We start from the raw sequence: 27,107 nt of genomic DNA on the forward strand, positions 1-27,107 counted from the left end.
GCTGAAATACGAGCTGAAATATTTTATATTGAAGGGCATATCCCACTGCAAAAATTGATTCTTTCCTCGAAGAAAAAAAATTAAGGCAGTCTTCTGCAAGTTACCTGAAAATTTTATCTTAAATGAAAAAAAGCAGAAAATGTGACATAATGAATTAGGTTCTGTATATCAGATTGACCTAAAATTCACAACCCTAGGCGAGAAAGATTCTGCTGCAAGAATCTCTAAAACGTCCTGAAATTCATAAATGGGACAATGTTAAACTAGATGATTTATAGTTTCTTCTGGTTCTCTGCATATACAACCAGGGCTTTCAACTGAATTTCATCGAAAAAGCATACAATTGCAAATTTTTTCGTCCTTTACATTCAAATCAAGAAAAGAATTGGAACATAAGAGTTTACGCGACTTCAATCTGGGAATCGTATTTTGTGGGATATAGGACAAAATTGGAAATGAGTTGGGAGTGGAATTTATTCCAAGAATTAATAACTGCAGTCTGTCTACGAATATGGGGCGGTACAATGTTTGAAAGAACTGGTAACCATTGAATAGATTAAAATCTGAAAGTTCCAGTAATAATTCTTATAGAAAGATTCAGCTGTGCATCAATTTTTTGCACATGAGCACTATTAACCCAAACGGGTCAACAATATTCAGCAGCCAAAAAAACCAAAGCTAGGGCTGCCGTTCGAAGAGTAGTTGCCCTAGACTTGGTCTTCATTTTTTTTTTCAATATTTGCTCAAATTGCATCAATCACAAGCAGTGTTTCCATCGAGTACCCTCTGTCATTTCACTTCCGTTCGATCTCGAACTATAACTCGAAATTTATGGGCCAATATCCTTACTCTCGAACTGGGCATGAATAATGGCAATATTAAGGTCTTAATGATGAGAACATGGGAGGAGCGGTATTCTGATCAATTATAAGATGGAACTAACTGGCTTCATGTCAATTAATTCAGTACAATAATTTCGATTTTTCGGAAGATTAAGAGCAGGTGATGTAATTAGGGAGATAACATCTGTTTGCCTAGGACAGGTGCTAATTCTTATGTGTAACCATTGTGCGCAGTTGAAGAACGTGAAAAATTATTTCTTTGTATCGTTTCTTATCGAATTGATGGAACTTGCTATGAGATATATCTCACTATTAAGCGATATTCAGTGTAAAAATAATAAATAATGAGAATAATTCAGATGCATACCACCCTTTGATATGATTCAATTCAAGATCTGAATTGAACTAGTCAATTTGCCGTCGCCAGGACAACTAAATGGAGAACGTTCCACCGAAGAAGAGCAAGATGCTGACCATGGTTTCGGTCTCATTTGACCTCGTCGGAGCAACATAGCTTCTCCTCCGATGGAAAAACGTTGAGAATTGATGGACTCTTATTAAAAACTGACAGACGGTGCTCAGTATTATCGAGTAGTACTTGAGCGCCACCAAGTATGAAACGAGATCCTATTCAATCCCCTCCATATCGAAACCCAGACGAAGACAATGGCATATGTCCTATATTTCCTCTAATTCAATACGATGGTCTGCCTAATGCAGACAAAATACGTGTAAGAATCGAGAAGGTGGGGACACGTTCAGTTCACTCGATCGGGGAAGAAGATGTGTTGCTTTTCTTCGGTGGAACGCTCACCATTTAGTTGTCCTGACGATGGCAAATCAGCTAGTTCAATTCAGATCATAACACTTGTTGATTCATATCAGCGGGTGGTATGCATCTGAATTTGATTCTTTTCATTGTATTCATTGCCTTAAGGCGTTATCACTTCATTATTTTATCGCTAGCATCAATTCTGCCGTGAACTGAACGTGCTTCCACCTTCTCAATTCTTCCACTCATGTTGCCTGCATTAGGCTGGCCAGCGTACTGAATCAGAGGACATATGCAATGGGGAATTCTTTTCGATTTGGGTTATTTATTTATTTATTTATTTATTTATCTAATTACACCAATCTACAGTCTAGACCAATTACAGATAGGGAATGAACAAAATTACAAAATAAAAACTCATAAAAGTATATATACATACAAATGCAAGCCTAAATTAACTAAAAAATTACGACCCCAACACAGCCCTCCGTATATTCAATTGAGTACAGTTGAAAACATCCAAAACATACTGAAAATTGCAAAAATCATGACATATTTTAAACATTGGCGAAAACCGAAGCACGTTAGTACGTGGAAAAGGAAGATAGAACGTGGATATATTCCGAACAGGTAGTCTAGGGACGTGCAAATCCACAGAGCCTAGTAAGTAAGGGCAATCAATTTTGAAACTCAAGAGTTTATTAAGGAAAAGAATTCCCAAATAAGTCCTACGCTCCTCTAAAGTATTAACATTAAACCTGCTCAATAAATACCCACGACACGGATACAAGCCATCTATTTTGAAGCTCACGTACTTCAGAAATCACCTCTGTATTTTCTCTAAGCTTTCAATATGAACCTTAAACCGGGATTCCATACAACACACCCATATTCTAGCTTTGACCTCACGAGCGCCGTAAAAAGAAGGAAGAGGGAGCCAGTCTCCGACAAATCCCTGGAATTCCTTATTATAAACCCGAGAGTCCTGAGACCATCGGAAACAGTTGCCTCACATGGGGTACAAAAGTCAACCTCTGATCGAATAAGACTCCCAGATCTCTGTATTCAGTCACCCTTCCCAAAACACTTCCCTCAATGTTGTATCGAAAAATGACAACGGACTTACTGCGACTGAAGGACATCACATTACATTTTTTATATTTAATGATAGTCGATTTCTCCGGCACCAATCATTCAGATTATCGATTTCACCCGGAAGGTCCCAGCAATCCTGGATAGACTCGACTCGACGAAACAATTTGCAGTCATCTACATACAAGAGCAACAGACAGAGCAGGTGTAAACTCAAATCGTTCATAAACAGCATGAACAACAGAGGACCCAAAATGGAACCCTGTGGAACACCTGACGTTGCGGAGAACTCATATGACCTGATTCCAAAATATTGAACGAACAGTTTTCTGTCAGCAAGGTACGATTCCAGGAAAGAGATAATATCCATTTTCAAGCCAAACGAAGACAACTTTGTGGTCAAGTTATCACAGCATATGCTAATTTGAACTGAATAATGATGAGTTTCATTTATGAATTTTTTCAAATTCACCGCAGAAAATATGAGGTTTTGAAATTTAAATCGCTTCGTTTCTAGTTTAAGATTTGGCTCTGCGCCTACTAGAAAATAAAATTGTTTATAAAATAAGAGTTGTTGATTTACAGCCATCATTAGGCGTGCACTCAATGGCGAGCCTCAGCAGCAATCGGCCATAAAAATCAAATAAAATTTTACGACCTTCCTCGTTCGTCGCAGACTTCATAGACAGCCATCTTTGTCTATCTTATCAAGATAGTGTATTTGTTGTCCTTTATTATCAACGCATATTTCAGTCGATGTTGCCAACTTGTACAATAGAAACGAAACGCCTTAAATTTTAAATACCCATTTTTATTCTTTATCTTTATTTTTTTTTTGATAAACGGTTGAAATGGCTATTTCAAAATGTGACGTTTCGAAGATATTCTATAAAAAATACATAATTTTCGCATAAGGAGTATTATCTTTGTCTGGGTTTCGAAACGAAGATGATTGAATCGGATCTTGTTTCATACTGGGTTGCGCTCGAGTACTACTCGATAATACTCAGAAGCGTCTGACAATCTCAGTTGAGCGTTGATTTTCTTCTAATTCAATGAATAAGACTTTTTCAACTATTCATTCGTTCAAATACTGGTAGAAATCGAAGCAATTTAGATTGACATTCAGCTGTCATATGTCATTCTCAATGACATTCCAGCTCGTTAAAACTTCAAGAGTCGAATAAAGTCCCTCGTCTAACACTCTGATTCGGTTCGCTAGGATTTGCGTATTACAATGTAAGTTTCCAGGAATTCCTGCACCAGCATTACGGATATTTATGACTGCACGAAGACGGGGATAGGAGCGTCAGACTGACGCTGTTTGTTACCATTCAATAGGCTCCGGCATGGATAGAAACGTTATCGTTGGTCTCATTCACAGAAAATCTTTCGTCGAGCAGGGGTGATAAGCCATCAGGAAATGAAATTTCTGGAGCTGTCACAGGAGATCAAGCTCTGAGAATTATCTGGCGATTATCGGAATCTTGACAGGCTCCAGCGTTAGGGTGAAAAAGGGAACATGGCGCAGTGTAGGTTTGAGATTATCGAGATTAACACAAAGTTGCACATAGATTAATGTACTCTTTATAGTGCGTTATAAAAACTTAGTATGTGTTCTTTACTTTTTTAAACAATTTATAACAATTTCTACAATGGGGGGCAGAACTCATTGAAGTTACCTTAATAACAGAATTTTGAATGAGTCATGGATTTATTGAGTTCGTGTTGGATTGTGAAGGGTTTAATTGTCTGTCGCATTATTTCCTACAGACTAAACAAATAATATCTTAACTTTTGAAAAACAGACAAGAGTTATTTTACTGTCTACAAATTACCTATCACCTTATGATAAAGGCATGTGTTCGATAATATCTCAAAATATCCATCATTTTTAAAGTATTCATTTAGTCATTCACCTCAAAATGAATAAAAAAATGAAATTTCGAATTCAATGTGTTAAACCATTTCATGCCTTCAATATGAAAGTTTAGGTAACGATAACTGATAGCTTCCAGTACTAGAATAGGGAATACTCCTTCTGAGGAAATGACGAGGGAAATGATGTATTTTTTATGAAATATCCATTTCAACCGTTTCCCGAAAAAAATTATTTTAAGTACTTAAAAATGAAAAATAAGCGTTTTGTGTCAATTGCACAAGTTGGCAACATCCACTGAAATATGCGTTGATAAAAAAGGACAACGAATACACTATCTTGATGAGATAGACAAAGATGGCTGTGTATGAAGTCTGCGACGAACGAGAAAGGTCGTAAAAGTTTATGGGATTTTTATGGCCGTTTGCTGTTGAGGCTCGCCAGTGCCTAGGCGCCTTATGATGGCTGTAAATCAACGGCTGATATTTTATAAACAAGCAATTGTTCATTTTATTTTCTAGTAGGCGCTGTTGCCAAGTCGTGAACTAGAAACGAAGCGATTTAAATTTTAAAACCTCATTTTTGAAGAATGATTTTGAATTGTTTCGGCGGTGCATTTGAAAAATTCTTGAATGAAACTCATAATTATTCAGTTCAAACTTGTATATTCTGTGATAACCCAAGTTGAGGAGAATTCTCCATTTTCAGTTGAAATTGAAAAATTTCTAGATATTAGAATAGCAACAAAAAAACGATTCAAACAACGCTTGAATAACATGAAGTGGCAGAAAAAAACTTGATTCGAGCTTAACTGGGATTTCTAAACATAACGCCTGCTGGTATAAATTTTTGTAAATAAAAAGCTAATACACTTTTGTTTGTTTACATCGAGGAACGGAGCATATTTTGGTGTTTCAATAAGAGTTTTCATAAAAATTACATTTTAATTTGTTGAAAATATCTTCATCTTTCTTGTGACAATGAGGGAATCTTAGTGAAGTTTTCATAATTTGGATCGTTCGAGCAATTCTTCGAATATGACTTTCTTGTGAAGGTGTCAGTTTTCATTATTTTCCACGATGAAATGAAGATTGAGTCAATGTTTAAGGTATTATGTATCACGTCATTATAGGTAGCACAGTGAAGCTTTTGTATATTCCAAATTAGTTACGAAGTATATAGTAGGTGAATCAACTAAACTGGATATACAGTCTTTGACTCGTAAAAATATTTTAACAGTAGATCTTGATGAGGTCAAAATGAACACTTTTTTCTTATACTTACCATTATTTCCGATTCGGCCCTGATAAAAAGATATAGCCATTTGAAGTTTTAATAATGATCTGTGCCACCCCTGGAGAAACAAAATTTCCTCCAGAATAACTAGCTTAATCTGTGAGACTACATATCTGTGGATTGCAAAGTACATAATTTTTCAAACGTCACAGTTTTTTAATTTTTGAACATTGAACATTTTTGAACAACTAACTCGAAAACGGTACATTATACGAGAAAATATGAAGAATACTTTTATTTCACAAAACGTTCAAATATTCATTAGATAGCTTCCAACTTAGTTTCAATAGTTGTGTTCTTTGAATTGTTGGTATTTTCATGGAACGTAATGGTCATAATGAGAAAACTGGGTAATATCATGTGTTCGAAAAAGATTCATCAAATAAGCGAAAAAATATATTTCGAAGTTCTTTTCGGTCGATAAAACTGTTTGTGAGATAGAACTAAAAAAATTCTTTTTTATGGTTTTTCAACAGCCTGTATCTTTCAAATCGGACCGATTCGGAAGAAAAAGAAGAAAAAATGGTGAAGGAAAAAATGCTTCTCTTTACCTCAAGACTCTATTGTTAAAATATTTGTACGAGTCAAAGACTCACCCTGTATAACCTCAAAATGAAAGGATCTACACAAACAACAAATAATCTGTTTTCCCCGGAGAGGACTTTTTCCACCTAGTAGGTAAGTTGATATACCTATGAATTTCGATAACATTCACAGAAATTTCATTTAGAAAATAATTTCTGATTACCAGTTACAACAAGTTTTCTTAGCATCAGCATTCCAATTTTAGCTATTGTATATAATGGAGAAGGCAAGATATAGTTTTGGCTCTCCATATATGCACTTCCCTTTCATTATAATCGCCAAAAGATTGGATTCAAAAAATATAGCTGTTTTTTCAACTGATTCAGAACAAAGTCGAAATTTTTTTCATAAATACTAACGCTTTATGACAACTATTGATAATAATTAACACACTTGAATCCAGTTTCGCCAAACAATCTTCAAAATTGAGATACAACAACTATCAAATGTGAAAAAAGGATTTATTTGACGAAAATCTCAATATCCCCTCCAAAATTTACAATGACTCTACTAATGATTTGGTTCTGTCATCACCATGTCGCTGCAATCTACATTTGAATTCCCAACTGCCATTACGAATGTCATATTATCTTGACATTACTTAGGTCTTTTGAAAAAACTCTTCTTGAAGTTGAGTTTTTGAATATCGAATACCCTATTCATTCATTTTTTCATAAAACATGAATAAGTCTAGAAAAAATAAGAGGTGGTCAGTAAAGCAAATATCATCTTCACTTCGAATAGCTTTCAAATCATCAGATAGTGGAAGCCGCGGTGAATGTTAGTCTGATATATTCCTGGAATCAAGATCCTGTTCAGGACGTAAAAAAGTCATAAATATGCCTGTTAACCAACTGGTAAGTGTTTGACTTGTCGCGCTTGTATAGCAGAGAAGTCATCCATGAAGATGAGAAAAATGCTTCGAAAATGCGGATCGGCAATTCAATGGTACCAATATTATCCATAGTACGCATTGGAATGAGGTATTTCATTAGGCAATTAGCATAAATTTCATTTCATTAATTCCCGTCCAAAGGACTGATAAGCAGCTATTCTGAACGTAACAGCAGATTACGTTAATTAGAAGTGAAAAATATATATTATACTCAATATACAGCTGGTTGGAGTTATTTCTTTCATAGGCTGCATTCACGGTTCTATCAGGAGTAATTATGAAAAGTTATCGTAACCCACTGACTATACAATTCAACTTGGGCTTTCACTGAAAAACACCTTTAGTTGTTGGAGAACTATTGAGAATTCAAATGTAGATTGCAGCGGCATGGTGACGAAAGTTCGAACTAAAAAGTTAAAGCAGTCTTTGTCATTTTTGAAGGGGATTTTAAGATTTTCTTCGAAATTCTTTTTTCTCAATTAATTGTTTTTTTCTCAGTTTTGACGATTGGTTGTCGAAAATGGTTTCAAGTGTGCTAATTGTTATCAATTTTAGGTCAGTAAATGTCGTGAAGTTAGTATTTATGAAAAAACTGCCGACTATGTTCGGAATCAGCTGATAAAAAAGAGCAATATTTTTTTAATCGAACGTCTTGGCTCTGTACACGATCATAATAGAAGGAAATTGACTCAGAAATTGATAATATGGAGAGTTACAACTATGATATCTTGCTTTCCCCACTATATACAATGGCCAAAATAGGAAATACTCCTTCTGACGAAAATGATGTATTTTTTATGAAATATCTTTGAAATGTCACATTTTGAAATAACCATTTCAACCGATTCCCAAAAAAAATATTTTAAGTAGGTACTTAAAAATGAAAAATAAAAATGGGTATCTAAAATTTAAAGCGTTTCGTTTCTATTGCACAAGTTGGCAACATCGACTGAAATATGCGTTGATAATAAAGGACAACAAATACACTATCTTGATGAAATAGACAAGGATGGCTGAAGTCTGCGACGAACGAGGAAGGTCGTAAAATTTTATGGGATTTTTATGGCCGGTTGAGTGAGCTGGCCAGTGAGTACTCGCCTTATGGCTGTAAATGTACAGCTGTTATTTTATTAACAAGCTCTGTTTTTTTATTTTCTAGTAGGCGCTGTTGTCAAATCGTGAACTAGAATCAAAGCGATTTAAATTTTAAAACCTTATATTTGAAGAATGATTTCGAAATTCATGAAAGAAACTCATAATTATTCAGTTTAAACTTGCATATGCTGTGATATCATGAATTGAAGAAAATTCCCCAGTGCAACATTACTGCTAAGAAAACTTCTCCAAGTTGAACTGAAAATCAAAAATGATTTTCTAAATGAATTTTGTGTGAATGTTATCAAAATTCATAGGTTTGTTCGTAGCGTGGTTCACAACGGTTGTGAACTGTACGGAGCAAGCGCAAATGGATTTTCGCTAACCTAAAATGGAATTGCGCTTGCTCTGTAGAGTTCACAACCGTTGCAAACTACTCTACGAACAAGCCTCATATGTATATCAACTTACTAGATAGAAAAATTCCACTCTGGGGTAAACAGATTAGTTTTTTGTGTAAATCCTTTCATTTTGAGGTTAGTTAATTCACCTTCTATTCTTCGTAACTAATTTACCAAGCTATAAGGACGAGATACATGTCTTTAAACATTGACTAAAATTCCATTTCACTGTGGAAAGTCGTAATCGAAGATTTGCTCAAAGGATGCAAATTATGAAAACTTCTCTTAGCTTTTTATATTGTCACGAGATAGATGAAGATATTTTCAACAGATTAAGATACATTTTTCATGAAAACTTGTATGTATTAACTTTTTATTTACAAAAACAAAAATTGATACCAGAGGGCGTATCGCTTTTACATAATATGTACAGTCTTCCAAAATTTTGGAAGAACTGTGAAAGTGACAGGTCTCAAGAAGGATTATCGGTAAGAAGTATAAGGATTAACCAATGTGTCTTATTTCAGCTTTCTGGATTCATCAATATTTCGTGAGACAACTCATTCAAGATTCATCGGATTCATTTGGGCTTTATCACAGAAAAGTTGCAGGAAGGACATAACGGAGCATTTTTTCACTTCGCAATTCCTGAATTATTCATAACAACTTTAATCCAATTTCCCTAATTCACAAAGTTGAAAATGTGAACGCGCTCAATCCTCAGTGTTCAGTAGACTGTGAGGAAGTCGCCAGTCGACTGCCATTCCTTTTCCTCGTCTTTCATCTTCCCCCATTCGCGACTTCATGAAATTCCCCTTTCTTTTGACGAAAGAAGTGGCAGTATGATGCGCACAGAATATTTTCCTGATGCTCCAGGACCAAGCTAGAAATTCATAAAAACTTTAGTGTTTCGATAATGATATCTATAAGTCAAAATGTAAAGTTTTCTTTGCAATTGGAGCATCCTAAAATCCTGCAGTTGCTCAGGACCTCCAGTTAACAATATCCAAGATTCCATTGAAATTGTGTAGATAGCAACAATGTGCTGAGCCCAGATTGCCGTCACCCTTGTCTAGAGGGGTTGTTAGCTTATGTGATGTAATCAAGAATAAATAAATAATAACCCAATTTTTTTTTGGAGTCATCTGTTATGTTATAGAAACGTGTGTCCAGTTGTTGTACATTCGTTGACTGAAGGTAGTAGATCTGGGAGCCATGAGTAGGATAGGAGTCTGCTGGCGTGCTGGCTTTCGATTTCCACCCAATAGAGGTACGATGGACCTAATTTTCACATTGCGACAGCTGCAAGAGAAGGCCCGTGAACGACAATCAAAGATCTATACAGCCTACATCGATTCAAGTAAGGCCTTCGACTCGGTGAATCGGAGAACGCTATGGAAAATCATGGGACGCCTTGGAGTACCCGAAAAATTCTTAGCTGTGTGTAAAAGCCTCTATAGCAACAACACCGCTAGAATACAGCATGATGGTTCAACAACCGACCGTTTCTTAGCCAACTCTTACTGCTCAATATTTTCGCCATAAAGCTGTCTCGATAATTGCTGACATGACAGGTATGCCTGTAAGAGGTGTTGGAATATGATTCAGATTTGATGGAGGCCTGTTTAACCTGAAGCGCCTCAGAGCAAAAACCAGTACAAAGTTTATCACGGAACTTCAATATGCAAACGAGTGCGCACTTATCGCTAGCAGCCCAGAGGATCTACAGATAATGTTGGACACCCATAAACATATATACGAAGCTTTAGGCCTTAGACTCAACATTGACAAAACCAAAATTCTGGTAAGTCCGCCAGAAAGCCTTCAAACAGATATCAGCCTGGAGAATGAAACTCTAGAACAGGTCGAGCAGTTCAAATACTTGGGAAGCTTCATAATACTAGGGTTAACCTATAATTGATACAACCGTGTCAATTCGGCATCACGCGCATTCTGGAAGCTAACGGACAGAGTATTTCAAAATCACGATCTCAATCTGAAAGCCAAGACAGCCAAGGCAAAGCAGTGGTCCTCCCAACGCTTCCTTACGGAAGTAAAAGCAGGACGCCCTACAGGCGACATATTATTAAACAGCTTGAACAAACGCAAAAACGTCATTTAAGACAAAATAAATAATGCATATCAGATGCTTCCACACAATTTCAAATGCAGAAGTCTTGCAACGCGCGAGATGTACAAAATTGAGACTCAAGTAACGAGGGCCCGACTCAGATGGAGCGGCCACATTGTGTGGATGCAAAACACAAGACTCTTCAAAATAGCTCTGTACGGCGAATTCACAGAGGGAGCTCGGAACCAGGATGCCAGTATAAGGGGTTTAAGGATACGCTGCATCAACCCCTTAAATCAGTTAATGCCATTCATAACTGGGAACAACTAGCGTTAGATAGATCACAGTGGATGTCTTTGGTTCACAGTTATAATGGAGACTCGAGAAGAATACAGCGGCGACCAGATCTAGTTGGTGACTATCCATGCTTGGAGTGTGGAAGGATCTGTAGGTCACAGTTGGATCTCTTCAGTCGCAGGGGGGCACACAGTCGCAAGTAGCCCTAAGAAATTATAAGTTTAATCGCACCGATAGTTATGTTTTTGAGACTTTTTGTAAATTTATTCTCGGTAAAGGGAAACAGCAGCAAAGGGAGTCTGCAGAGAAATAAGGTTTGGTTCAGTCTTCGACGAACAGGTGGCGCATTGTGATGAAAATTGAAAATATTTCTCAAAGGCACTCCCCGGTTTCGCTCAAAGCCCCATCCTCCGGTTAAGATATTTAACACTACACTGAACTGATGAGTGGACAATGATTTCGAAACCGGTCTACAGTTGTGTTCCCTGGGATTTCCTACGCTCCATTTTTGATCCTCTTTTCAATGCAATACATTTTTCATGAGGAATTGATTAATGGTACTAATCAGGACAATAGAGCAGAAAATGATTTTTCAACTTTTTTGCTATCTAGAGGATACATTGTTTTTCGATCATTAAAAATGTATTGCTGTCGTTCAAAAGAATATAAATACATACATTAGAATAATTCACTTTTAATTAGAAAATTTGGGAATTTGCATCTGAAAATATTAATTAGCGATTAAGAATGGAGTGTTTTCCGACAAAATCAATACATTTCTTTATTGCCTCATGATCTCGCATAGCTAAATGCGCTTCACTTCAAACGAATACCAATGGAAAACTATTACACCCAGAGGTCTCGATAAAACGAAACAAAACCCGAAAAGTTAATGGGATGATGTTGAATCCAATCTTGTTCGCACATAGCTCATTGCCGATTCCCTGGATCGTTCCACTGATGGCTTTCCAAGGCATTATTCCGACCTTTTCATGCGCTTTCACGGCAAATTCGCTCAGTTCGACATCATTAACATCCGGTTCAGAACTATTTGCCTTTGCGAAACACATTCCGCGTTTCGGAACGGAAAATGAAAGGAAAATTTAGTCTCAATACCTCGAAATAATTGTGTGCGGTCCGTGGAAACACACTCACTTCAAAGAAAATTGAACGCCGAGCGTAGCACTAATTGAGATTTACCCACTTTGAAATTAGAAAAGAATATGTGTTCAATTGAGCAATGAGTTGATAAAATAGTAAAATAGGGAATACTCCTTCTGACGAAAATAATGTATTTTTTATGAAATATCTTTGAAACGTCACATTTTGAAATAAACATTTCAACCGTTTCCCAAAAAAAAATTATTTCAAGTACTCAAAAATGAAAAATAAAAATGGGTATTCAAAATTTAAAACGTTTCGTTTCTATTGCACAAGTTAGCAACATCGACTGAAATATGCATTGATAATAAAGGACAACAAATACACTATCTTGATGAGATAGACAAAGATGGCTGTCTATGAAGTCTGCGATGAACGAGGAAGGTCGTAAAATTTTATGGGATTTTTATGGCCGGTCGCTGTTGAGGCTCGCCAGTGAGTACGTCATTTTGATGGCTATGAATCAACAGCCGTTATTTTATAAACAAGCCGTTGTTCTTTTAATTTTCTAGTAGGCGCTGTTGCCAAATCGTAAACTAGAAACGAAGCAATTTAAATTTTAAAACCTCATATTTGAAGAATGAATTCGAATAGTTTCCGCGGTGCATTTGAAAAATTCATGAATTAAACTCATAATTATTCAGTTTGAACTTACATGTGCTATGATAACCCAAATTGAGGAGAATTCCCCATTGCTCCTTAAAAATGTTGTCTACTGGATAAAAAAAGGTGATTCATGACTGAATATGGGGCTGTTTGTAGAGCGCAAAATTGGTTCAATCAGGGTTTTTTCAAATTTTAACTTTACTAATACCTGTTTGAATCGAATCACGTGTATATCTGATTTCGATAGCAGTTACCATGGTAATCAATGGATTGAGTGTGACTGAACGTTAAGCCTGCCTGAAGTAGAAGTGCGAACAGGCGTCAGTGATCTAGAAAACAGGACACTCGGTGATCTGTATTAATGAATTTATTACAACAGTTTTTTTATAAACCTATCTCAAGGTTAGGTAATTGATGGATAAGAATTAAAGGAAAATTCCACCATAACAAAAGGAGAAAATTCACATATTTAATATTTATTTATTAGATTTACATATATAATTTTGAGTATAATTTTTAGCAACAAATTGAAGCAGCTCTTCACAGCGTATCCCACGAAGATATAATTCGAGCTATAAAATACAATAATTATTTTCATCGGGTATTCACTTACTTTTTTGTAAGAACAGACAACAGACAAGTGTGGATTTATATGCAGCATCAAATAACACTTATCACAACAAGTATCACGTAACAAATAGTCCAAATGTTACCATTTATGTAGACTAAATTAACCAATAACCCAATTTCGTATTTTCATAATAAATAAACTGTCTTTTCTACAAAAACCCCTGTTAAAAATTACTGAACCTCTGAGATGAATTATTAAGACAGAACATACAAATAGTATCGTTCTTTTTGGTATTTGGTTTGGTCAAGTTTCGTGACCAGGCCGATGCGCATCTATGTGCGTATTAAGTTGCGCATAATAAGAAAATCGCGTTCAAATATCGTAGAAGTTGGGAGTTACCTCGTTATTTGTTACTTGGCTGCATAAACACTCTCATTGAAACTTGTACTTGCTATTTGTTAATTGATAATTTTTATTTGATACTGGTGTTTTGAGGTGCATAAATTCACATTAAGTTGCAGGTATATTTTTCAATGAGAGCGTTATTGCAGCTGGTCACAAATATCACTTAACAAAATCAAACTCTCAGCATCTACGTTATTTGAAAGCGATTTTTTCATCATGCGCAACTTCATATGCAAATAGATGCGCCAACAGAAACCACTCTACAGATCGAGCTGTAGATATGGTTGATAATCTAATCATTTCCTATCCTGAATTGAATTAACAATTATATTCCTATAGAAATTCTTTGTGATTAATTCATTAATATTGGGTATTCTGTATTCTATGTCACATAGTATATATCTTCACTTCACTTCGTAATACTACACATTATCTCTGCTGTCGTATATCATTCCTATATCTGGGCGAAATAGTGCTGTTTCTTCTTCCGCTCGATATTCTAGATTTGGGGACAGTATTAGAGTCCGAGATTAGAGTCTCATAAGACGAGATTAACCGCTTGATTATTTCAAGGCGCAGACGTGTCGATAAAAACTGAAATCTAAAATTTCACGACCTGTCATTAAAAACCACTATAGTATATCCAAATCCAAGAGGCCAGCGGTAAACATTGCAGCATGAAGTGATCACGCGTCAAGAACGTGATAACGCAGAGGTGTACTAATAAATTCAATTCCGAGAGCGTTATATTTTAAAACTTTTTGAGTGTTCCAGTTCCGGTGAAAAATGTGTATGCTTATCTACGAGTAATGAACAATTAATCTAAAGTTCCCACTTTAATAAATACTATGTATATAAATGTGTAACAATATTTTTTTTGTAAAAGTGACTACCCCGTAGTATCGTCAGAAGATGCAGAACTTTCCTCTAAGTTGACGATGACTGGTGTTATATCATCCATAATATTATCCAGTTTCCACATGTCTACCTCAACTTTTTGTTTGACATGTTTCACGCACTTTCTCCATCTTTCGGAAGTAACCCGTGAGAGAGCCTCTTGAAAAAGATTTTGGACGTCAGCCATTTTAAATGTGGTGTTTTTATCTGCCACAAAATTCTTGACATCGGCCCAAATCAATTCAATAGGGTTCAGTTCGCAGTGGTAGGGCGGTAATCTAAGTACAGTAATATTTTGGGCCTTTGCGGTTTCATCCACAATGTATTTTTCAAAGTTTTCTTTGTTCTGCCTGACTATCTGCAACTATTGCGCTTTTATGAGGTCAGGGGTGAAATCAATATTTTTCTCCCTCAACCATTGTTGGATATCACTCTTTCTGAATTGTGAATTAGGAATTTTTTCCATTTTCCTTGAATGGTAAGGAGCATTATCTAAAACTACTATAGAATTTTCCTCCAATTTAGGAACTATACCCTCGACCACTTTTCGAAGGACTGACCATCCATTTCTTCATGGTAGTCACCAGTTTTTTTGGATTGGAAAGTCCAGAGTCCTCCAGTTAAAAAACCAGTGTCACTGCCAATATGACACACTATAATTCTTTGCCCTTTGCCTGGAAAAATATATTCACTTCATTTGAAAAAGAATGTTGAAATTGTTTTCCACCAAAAAGGTACTTACATCAAGTTTCACAAAACTTTGATTGCTCGATCAACGATTTGGCATTCGATTTCCCGAAGGAAATCATTGAAACTTTCATATTTCCGAATATATTGGAGGAGTAGCAGTTGAGAATCATCAAATGGGCGTGTATAGATAATTATTTGGTGAAAGAATGATATTCAGAATGCTTATGACCAACTTATCGACTGAAAACTAATTGACGTTCATCCGTCACTCGATCGTTGATTCTCTGATCAAGCTTTATGAAACCAAAGGGTTAAACTCAAAATTCAAGACCTTCCCAGACGGATTTTTAATCCAGTAGATAATCCAGCAAGTAACGCTTGCCGAGAAGATGTAACTGTTTCATCGGTCCACACTTTGGATTTAGTATGACCGGTATTTACCCAAGTTTCATCCAAGCAGTAAATCTTCCTGTTTTCATCACGGAAGGTCCTAATTTTCGTGAGATAGTTTCTTCTCCAACATTTAATGTCGTCACGGTTCATTAAAAAACTGTTGCGTTGGCGACGTCCATATTTGAAATTAAGTTTTTTCAATATTATAGAGAAGGTACTCTTCTTAAAATTTGGCAAGTTCGAGTCTTCATTAACTATTTTTAATACTTTCTCTATAGTCGGGTGTTCATTTCTGAAGAAAAACTCGTGAACTTTTCGCCGTATTACATTTTTATCGAAATCTGATAAGGACTTCCATTTGGTGGTCCGATTTTGATTTGTTGCCGGCTGTGATAGAACACCGGAATTTATGTATTCGGAAATAATTCTCCTAACACTTCGAGCTCCAATGCCAAGTCTCTCAGCAACTCGGAGTTCTACGTCCTTTAAACACATTCCTGCATTTTGAATAATCTCAATTTTATAAGTATTCAAAATCATATCTTTTATCTCGGCACTGAAGTGTCGTTTCAGACGTCTCTTTTTTTGGAGGACTTAAGTCAACACGCGATTCCTCAGCAGTATCAGTACTTGACATTATCTTAAATGTTTATAACTTGAATAACTTGCTACAACTATAAACCAATTTACGAAAGAAAAAGCAATGAATGATCTCTGCAGTTCTGCACAACAATTCGCATACAATCAATGAATCAAACGTAATACGGTACTGCATTACTCCCACCTGCAAACATGGCGTTCCTGAAGCTTTGACCAATAAGAGGAGTACCTTAAATAAGATCACGCGTTAGTCAGTTTGTTTACGCTGGCCTCTCGGATTTGGATAGACTATAGAGTAAATGAATACACCAGTCACTTTTGTCTGAACATGCTGTCATTGCAAATATTCCTGAAAACATTGATAATAAAATAACGACTCGTTATCTACATCTGTTTATTGTCTTTTTTGTTTTCTATGGCAAGTAAATTTTTAACACTCTCGAACAAAAAACTGAGTTCAATCGAATCAGTCGATATTTAGGGAGTTGTCTATTAATCTCCTTATCCAAACGGCACAATGCTGTGGAGAGCATTTTTCATCAGAAATAAATGCCGCATCAGATAAGGCTCACATTCAGTTTCATATTAATTTATCGTTTCATGACAGTGAAAAACTCTTTTCAAATGAAAGATTATTTTGGATTGTTCTCTAACTCTTTTAATTTACCGAGCATCGGCCATAATAGCCTAAAATCGACGTCCATTTTGTTCATGACAATAAATTCCCTACACTATAGTAGAATTCCTATCAAAATCTGACACCATCTTAGAACATTATTTTGGATTGGAGTGAAAATGTCAAAATTGGTTAGCCTCGAAAGTTAGAGCTATACCATCACTGGCATTTTATAGAATTTTTGAAGCTTCACAAAACTGTAACTCTTATAGTTCACCCAGCGCCGGTCATAAAAGCCTGAAATCAACAGTTTCCTGCACGGCTTATTTAAAAAAAAAAAAACGATACTTCTCATCATCTCTTCATCATGTTGAAATGAATGTTATACGAAAACATAATCTGATAAATTCTCTACACTATAGTGAAATTCTCATCAAAATCGGACATCTCATTCAGGAGATATGAAAGACAAACATACAAACAAACAAACACACTGACAAACTTTCACATTTATAATATCAGTAAGGATCTGTACCAACCAGACTAGATCGACTGCAGGATTGCAATAAGAAGAGAAGCATTTCACTGTAATTGTATCACAACTGAGATAAAGAGATAAAAAAAAGGTTTGATGAGTTATAAAATGTGTTGGTTGTCAGAAAGCATCATAACAGCTGAGAGGCAAATAATTCAAAATCTTGCTATTCATGCCTCAGAGGCAAATGAAAAAAAATTAATTAATGCCTGGGAGTAGCTGGATGGTGAAGAAAAAAACGAATTCATTTGTTTTATTGGCAAGGGCAGTGATCAAATTAAATATAGACTTGGAAAAATTAAGTCAAAAGTCAGCTGTCAACTCTTCAAACCATAAAATCAAAAAGATCACCGTCCTTGTTGAACACTCTCAATATCTTAATATAAAAATGCGTTCATACAATATAACACAAGTGTCTGTTCATCAGTACTTGTAGAAATATTGCTTTCTTTCTTTAGGTTTTATGAATGCCCCAACAAAAGGCGGCTTGTCTGATAAAACAAACACCTGACAGTATTTGTTATGTGTATCTAAAACAAAAAGAGTTAAAATACTGTATTTTGTGTTTTGAATTTCGAATACATGAAAGAAAGTATTTTGTAATTTGTATTTCCGTTGAAGCATACCATGCATGTGTTTGTCCGAGCTTTGAGCATGTTGTATCAAGCAAAAAAGTCAATTGAAACGAAAGAGGTGGACGCAAGCTACATTCGCGAATGATAATTCCATGAATTTCTTCGTGGTAGTAAAACGCAACGAATTCTTCATGTCAACGACCATAGTACGTCCACATATGATGAATAGACAATTGGTCACTTATTCAGTGGCCTTTTTCTCCGAAGCAGAAATATGATAAAGTTTTATTGCTGATGTCATTACCGCGCCATATTCCGATTCAACGAGTGCATTGTTCGGGGTTTATTTACATAACAATATACGCCAACAATTTATTTTCATGACTCATTTTGTTTATTCTATCCTAGACATCAAAGGCATTTCCGTTAATGTAGGTGTTCTGCGAAAAGTGGGAAGAACACTTATCGCAACTTATCTCGTCGGAACGAACTTTCTCAGATGAATTAGCTGAATGAGTATGGGAACTATTGTTGGCATTTTGAGAACAAAACAGAACTTTGAATATTACACATTGGTTTCAAGAAATCTCTCGGAGTCTATCCTAGACATATAAAATATGTAGTTAAATCTAGAATTGACGGATCTTAATGGTGGTATATTACCCATATATCATGCTGTCAAACTAATACAATTCTAACAATAAAACAGATCAATTACGACAAAGTTTTATCTAATCTAAAGTGGCTGAATGAAATACGTATGGCAATAAAAGATTAGAACAAACAATATAAAACGCATTAAAACAATAAAGATACAAACTCTTTTACACTATAACGGGTGTCTCAGGTTGTTTTGTGAGATTTTGAACTAATATTCAATTTTTTTACACTCAGTCCTAAGTATCAGTTGGTATGGAAATGAGCCATTTCATAAAATCGTGTAGGTTACTAAGGCCAGTTTGCACCAGTGGCCCTTAAAAGGAATACTTTCAAGCGTCGTTTAACGCTCAAATTTATTCCTAGATGCATGACTGCGGCTTAACAGAATTTTAAGTAAGGGGCCCCTTAAGTTTTTCTATCCAGTGATATTTCAGTTTTTCAATTGGATGCAACTTCATCCTAGTCCAATAAAGCCATTTCATTGGCTGGCCGGTTGACGGTGGTTGTTGACATTTCATTAACCTAACTTTACCGTTCTCTCAGTCAGTTTAAAGTAAATTATTATATTATTATCAAATAATAACAACTCTTTGTTATTAAATTAGCATTATTATTGATAATGATAATGATAAGAATTGTCAAATAAAAGGTACCTAATATATAACACTTTCTTTGTAAGGTAGGTACCTACCTACGTCTTATGCGAATTTCTTTTATTAATGTTGAAGAGGAACGTGAAAAAAATGTCGAATCTGGTAAATGATTGCCAAGCAGGTGGTGGTTATCGACAAAGGGCACCCAACTTCCCAATAGAAGAAGATGTTTGTTGCTAACTTTAGTATATATAAAATTTGAGACACAAATTTGAAGATAAAAATACTAATCGCATTACAATAAAGGCATAAGAAAAGGCTTGGTACTCAGTAATGAATTCATTTAATTCTCAAAATCCATAAAAGTGGGAAATTCTGCAGCCAGGTCAACAAATTATTTTAGGTTAGAATCACGCCCTCATTTATTTACAGGAGCACTTAAATTTGAAGTTAGTCTTAGCCATCCTAAGTTTCCATTTTCATTCATAAGTAAAAATCGAATGGGCCAATATCCTTAACGAAACCATATGGTTGAGTCAGTCATCACGAGATAAGTTTTCTTCATTGCTTTGCGATAATTCAGGTAACAAAGGATTTAGTGTCGTACCAGGACCTATTTCAATAATCATTTTCAATTTTTTTTTCGACTTTGTCATTTTGAAAGTTTTGTATAGGTGATTTTTGGTCAAACCGAGGGTTCTACCTTCTGTTACAAAAAAGCTCACCTTTTTATACACCCTGTATATAAATTTTCGTAAATCAGACATCAAACTGCATTGAATGTTACTGTCAAACTCGGCGTCAAAATAACGACTATCAATTTTTTTTCAAAGGAGAATATTCAACATGTTTTTCTGAAATCGAGTGTGCACGTGTGCCCAAGTATTCGATTTTTTCAATAAATAAACATGCCGTGGCTTGTGAAAATGAATGATAAGGAAAATTTATATTTACATACATCATTTTATATCATGACTCGTGAACAAAAGCCTCGTTTTCTAAGCGCAATGAGGAAAAAACATTAATTTCATCAAATGCACCAAGTGAGAGTCATGATTTGTACCTCGGTTTGTACCTTGTAGTACTTGAAGATGTGTACACCTAGCAAAAATGTATCTGGAAATAAACGAGCCATTTTAGAAAATGTTAGTTTTTGTTACTCTAGAAAGACTTGTGAATATAACTTTTCGTTTATGTTTTTTGTTTAATGAAATCGTTCACGTCACTTTTTTCATTAATTTTCTTCACTATTGATTTTCACAAGCCTAAACATGTTTTATTTATTAAAAAATAATTTGTTGAAAAAATAAAATCTTTGTGCACACAGATAAACGTGGTCGATTATAATATAGAAACAAAAATATCCGGTCTCATTAAAACAATATAGTTGCTACAGTTATTTTGGAGCCAGTTCGAAAGCAGCATTTTAATCAAGTTCGACATAACTGAAATATCGAGGAAAATATATACTTTATGTGCTATAATACATATATGAAATAACGAAGTTATATGGACGAGTATGAGGGTGCTGCAGTGAATCTGAAACACCCTGTATCTACAGAAATATTAAACAATGTGGTCGAAAAAGCGTATAGCCTGAAGAAAATCGCGATTTTCGATAAGGAATTTATTTTATTTTTGTTCTCCTAATAAGTATTCATATGTTGAAAAGAATGTAGTTGCACAAAAAACACCCAATGATAAGAATTCGTTGTAGAATGAGATTAATAAAATAAAGATTAATCTTCTTTTTTTCCGAAAAATAAAAAGGTTTATGGAATACTTCCGAAGGAATTTGATGAGAAAGCATAAGAGTGTGGAGCATAGCGGAATAGTTTTGGTTTTTTAATTATTTTATAATAATTGTATGAAAGAATCCTCAGAAAAACGATCTCTTCGAATAATCGCACCATTCCCAAGATCCAAATCACATTGAAATATTTTCCAGATGAAAACGGGCATCCACAAAAATCTCAATATGTTCATAAATATCCCTTCATTCATTTTGGCCAGCAGCCAAAAGATAAAATAGATTGATCACCCTCTTTGAAGAATTCGATCTAACCAGTTGTCTGGAGCAGATGTCTGAACTTGAATAAAGAGAATTATGAAAGCTATTGATCGATTCATCATGCCTAAAGCCTAGCCTGGAGCATAACACCCCGTTGCTGAAACATAAATACGGTTATATATCTTCGTATAAATAAAATACATAACACAAATAATCGTCCACTTCAGTTTAGGAGACGAAAGCTCTTTTGAACAAATTTTCTAATTAATATTGTTCTGCTTCATCTAGTTCATTTGTCTCTAGAAATTGGCAACAATTTTTTCTACTTGATTTGCTCCTGAAAAATTAGTGCAAGAATTTACGCAAAAGCAAATCAATTTTTTAATGGATTTTGTTCCAGAGATTGGGAGTGAAAACCCTAAAAAGTTTCAGAAGAGGCAGAATCCTCCCTGTTGGAAATTAGGTTGGTTTAGGATAAATTCTTCTTCAATGAAACGCACTTTGTGAAACAATCTGTATATTGATTCAATCGATTTAACGGAGGTCGATCTATACTCTCAATGAATATCAAACAAGAACTAACTCAAACGGAGAGAAATATCTTATTCCTAAAAGATGCTTATATACAGTATATAGGTTCCAATAGCAAAGTACATAATATGGTTATCACAGTCGAAAACTGCTGGGGTATGTTATTCAACACTTTGACCGCCAGCACTAATATTGTTGACTAATAAACCAATCGCATTTGACATATTTATATTTGTCGAGAATTCTGAATGAGTAAGGGATTTGGTTTTGCTTTACTCTGATGAATTTATCTCAACACGCCGCCTCAAAATCAAATCTCTTAACTTTTATAACACAATGCTCAATTACCTATACATATCATCACATATCAAAATTGCATGCAAAAATAAAATATTCCTGAGTATAGAAAGATCCTCCATTTGTTATCTGGGGCAATACAAGTATGGTCCAATATTCATTGCAAGGATGTGGGAAACCCAGAAAAACCACACCAGACCATTGCTATTAGAAATTGTATAGATACATATTATAATACCTTCAGTATTAAATATAGTAAAACCTAGTAAATAAACATTTAACACTTCAATTTACTAAACCTAAACCTGCTATGAAATAACAGACATTAGTCTGGTAATGGTTTGATTTAAATAACGGAGAGCTGATAACCTCTGCAATTTTATTTGAGTTTTATAATATATCCTAATTTTTTATTTCGGGAGAAAAGATATTCGATGTCAATATGTTCTGATCTCGTATGATTTGCAGTACCTACTATTCCCAAAACTAATACAAGCTACAATAACCATTATTTCTACCTTCATAATAATAATGATAGACATCATAATAGTCAAATTAAAACCTTTGTTTTTTATAGTCTTAACTCACGTATTATGACGGATTTTTAAAGAACCATATTGTATATAACCTTTTTCAGTGGATGAGGCAGCAATTGAAGTTTGTATTTTTATTTTTTTTTTTAATAAATTGTACTTATTATTTTCCAAAAATTTGAATTCAAATAATTCGAACATATTTTATAATCTTGAATTAATTGATAACTCCGTAAGAACATCCAAAGTTCTTTTGTTCTTTTTTTATTAAAAAATCTACTTAAAATATATAGATCCATTTTAATTATACTATGAGATTTTTTTTTTTTTTTACACAGTGCTTCATAATCTTCTTTTGAAAACACTCATATAATGTAATAATTTTTTTTTTCATCAGGAATAATTTCATTTTGTTTTCTATCAACTCTGATTCCTAAAAAAAAACTTGATTGCTTTTGTCATAGAAAATCCATCAATTAGAACTTATCAATGTTTCATCATTCGTTGTATAACTACTACAATATTTCATCCGGATAAAGTACCCCATAATTATATATTTTGCGATATATTTTGTCTACCTATAAGATATGCATCGATGAGTATGAATTTCGAAAACCGAAATCATTTTAGATCTTTTTCGAATTTTTGTTTGTTTTAACTCCTACGTATAGGGCTTTACTCAATTGACGAAATTGACAATCGTTTCCTCACGGAATCTTCCCAAGAATTCCTTGCTCTAAGAAAACTATTTAACTAATCAGCTATTTGAAGGGAAAGTTTAGACATCTATATATTTTATGATGTATCAATGAATTAAATCGATTGCAAGTGTTACTATGTATCTGAAGATTGAAATTCTGACGACTGATTCAAAAGTTTCAGCATTATCTAATCAACTATCGCTACTTGAAGCCCCGGGAAAAAATCGCGTTTATATTTCAATGGATTTCCAAAAATGCATAAAAAAAATTCTTATTATGCATTTGCAATCAACAATATTTTCATCCTCCGGTGTCTTCGAGAAGACCATGATTTATTCATCAACAATAATAATAACTTTATTTCTTTATACCAATGATGTCTATTCAACATTTCATTTATTGCCTAGAAATATTTAGGAATGCTATATCATATTAAGCACATATAACTTAATAATTTTCATGATCGATACTCTGGACATTCTTTCACTTTGTCCTTATTTTGGGTAAATTCAACCCAATTCACTCTTGTGAGATTCATATTAACCTCCACCTTAAATTGCCAATTCATCACAATCACTTTGTTCTCATATACTAACTGTACCAATTTCATTTCATAAATTTTCACGTTCTTTCGCTTTCGACAAAGTGTTGATATCAGATTTACCTACTGGTTTTGGTTCACCAGTTTCTTTCTCCATTATTATCGATTCATTCACCTGATTTACCATTATCAGATTTAACTACTGGTTTTGATACAAAATCAGATTCACCAGTTTCATTATCAGTTACCTTTGAGTTACCTGATTTATCGTTATCAGATTTACTTACTGGATTTGATACAAAATCAAACTCACTAGTTTCATTCTCAATTATCTTTGAGTTACCTGATTTATCGTTATCAGATTTACCTACTGGTTTTGATACGAAATCAAACTCACCAGTTTCATTCTCAATTATCTTTGAGTTACCTGATTTATCGTTATCAGATTTACCTACTGGTTTTGATACGAAATCAAACTCACCAGTTTCATTCTCAATTACCTTCTAGTTACCTGATTTATCGTTATCAGGTTTACCTACTGGTTTTGATACAAAATCAAACACACCAGTTTCTCACTTCACCGAATATCTGATTTTCAATCACTATCAGATTCCTACATGAAGTTATGCTATCAACTCAATAAAGTCCGTACCTGCGTCTGATTGCATAAACTATATGACTTTCCATGACTGCTGTATATTTTCTTTTAAACCACCTACTGGTTTCAATTCAATAGAGTTCATAACAGTTTGTTATTGCATTGTATTTTGGATTTTAGTTCACTATCAGATTTTTTTTTTTTTATCTCATTCTTCAGAAAGGTAGATAACTGATTTTTTTTTATCAGCTCTTGACTAGCAATTATTCAAAGTTTAATAAAATTCAAATTCAATAGAATATTAGAGAGAATCATTAATGTGAATATGATATTGATATTTATAATCATCACATCTCTAATTTATACTTGGATACGAAATGAGTCACTCCACCTTTTTCATAAATTGAGTACTTATAATCATCATCACATTTTTATCAGCTGTGATTTTAGTTCATTCGAAAAGTACCTTCATTATTCAAATGTTTTTTTTTTTCATTCAACAACTTCATTATTGATTCTTCAGGGTATTGAAATGATTAAAATTATTTCGAATCATAATTTAAGCAAGACTCTAGACTCAATTGAATCCCTTTTTTGTAAGAAAAGTTTCTATCAAGATATGCAGTCGTTTAAAGTGATTTATGAATTTTTTTTTTTTTTTTCATCGAGAATCAGATTCTTCGAAACATCCAAGTAATGAAATATAAATCAAATTACTGAACAATCAGACTTCAACAACCAATCTAGAAGACAGACATATTCTGGTATTTTGCTATTCCAGCAATCTATAATATTTTCACCATTAAAGAGATTGGCTTTCGAACTTCTACAGTAGCATATCATAGTTTGAATAATATGAAGATTAGGTCATGAAAGTTATATATTTCAATTCTTATTCAGATAATTGAAGACTCAATTGAAATATTTTTTTTTATGAAGCCTTTAGAACATTTCAAAATAAATTGAATACTCATTTCATTTTCAAGCTATATTTCCGATAATGATCATGAACTCCTATTTTTATGCCCTTGAACAGAACTTCTACTTTTTACTTTCACCAATCAAAGAAAATAACTTCAACTTATGTCAGCTTCTCCTGAAATGATATTTTTGCCTAGGCAAATGCGGAAGCTGGTTCCTATATTGAATGATATTCAATCTCAATTTCACTAATTATTTTTTTTTTTGATTCGAAATCTAATATTGGCAACTATGTATGCATTCAAAACATTTAATTCAAATATACAAGAAATGTCCCGATTTCGGAAAACTATCAATTACTACTTATGAAATTATAAATTATGGTTCAGGCTCTTCATTTCAAGAATAAAAGATTTGAATTTTTTTATTATTTTTTTTTTAATCAGTCACATTATATAAATGTAACTGAGCTCGAAAAGAACAATTTAATATTCCTTAAATGTCATCTTCACTGTGTTTTGATTCTTTAGGCAAATTCCATATTCTATTTTATATCCAGATAGTTCATAAACTACTCTTGAGATATATTCAAACGGATTTTTTTTTTTTTTTTTTTGATGAAATGTCTTCTAAGTTGGTTGAGTCCGATTTATATTTCGCTTGAGTACCTAATTCAATTTCAAAATTCAAATCCTTTTCAATTGAATTATAATTAGGGAATTTCAAATCAAAATTCAATAATAATGCCCTTCAATTATAACTATCATTGAGAAAATTCCTTTTTACGAAATTTTATAACAGTCACAGACAAATTAATTTTGTCTAGATTCAACGAGCCTTCATTTTACTTATCTGAAAAACCCCACAGGCTGTTGATCGATATGAAAGAGAAGATGCCCATTCTCTAGGTCCTTAATTCCCCTTGTCGTGATGTATTATTGCATCTTGATCCAACTCTGCTACTGACTGAAAAACACTTAGTGGTCTTTCGTAGGACTCCTCGCAAATCATCAGCTAACTACGCATATATTGCTTTTCAACCGAGTTCACTTCACTTCACTCACTACCAAATTTTTCATTCTCAATAGTAGAAGGAAACTTCTTATTATTCCACTGATTAACTTCATGAACGAAAAGTATATTCGCAATTAACAGCGGCGAATTTATTTTTAACAGAGCAAGCTGGGCCGATAACCTGTTGGAAATTAGGTTGGTTTAGGATAAATTCTTCTTCAATGAAACGCACTTTGTGAAACAATCTGTATATTGATTCAATCGATTTAACGGAGGTCGATCTATACTCTCAATGAATATCAAACAAGAACTAACTCAAACGGAGAGAAATATCTTATTCCTAAAAGATGCTTATATACAGTATATAGGTTCCAATAGCAAAGTACATAATATGGTTATCACAGTCGAAAACTGCTGGGGTATGTTATTCAAC

This window comes from Coccinella septempunctata, chromosome 7 (assembly GCF_907165205.1).
Source record: "Coccinella septempunctata chromosome 7, icCocSept1.1, whole genome shotgun sequence".
Taxonomy (NCBI): domain Eukaryota; kingdom Metazoa; phylum Arthropoda; class Insecta; order Coleoptera; family Coccinellidae; genus Coccinella; species Coccinella septempunctata.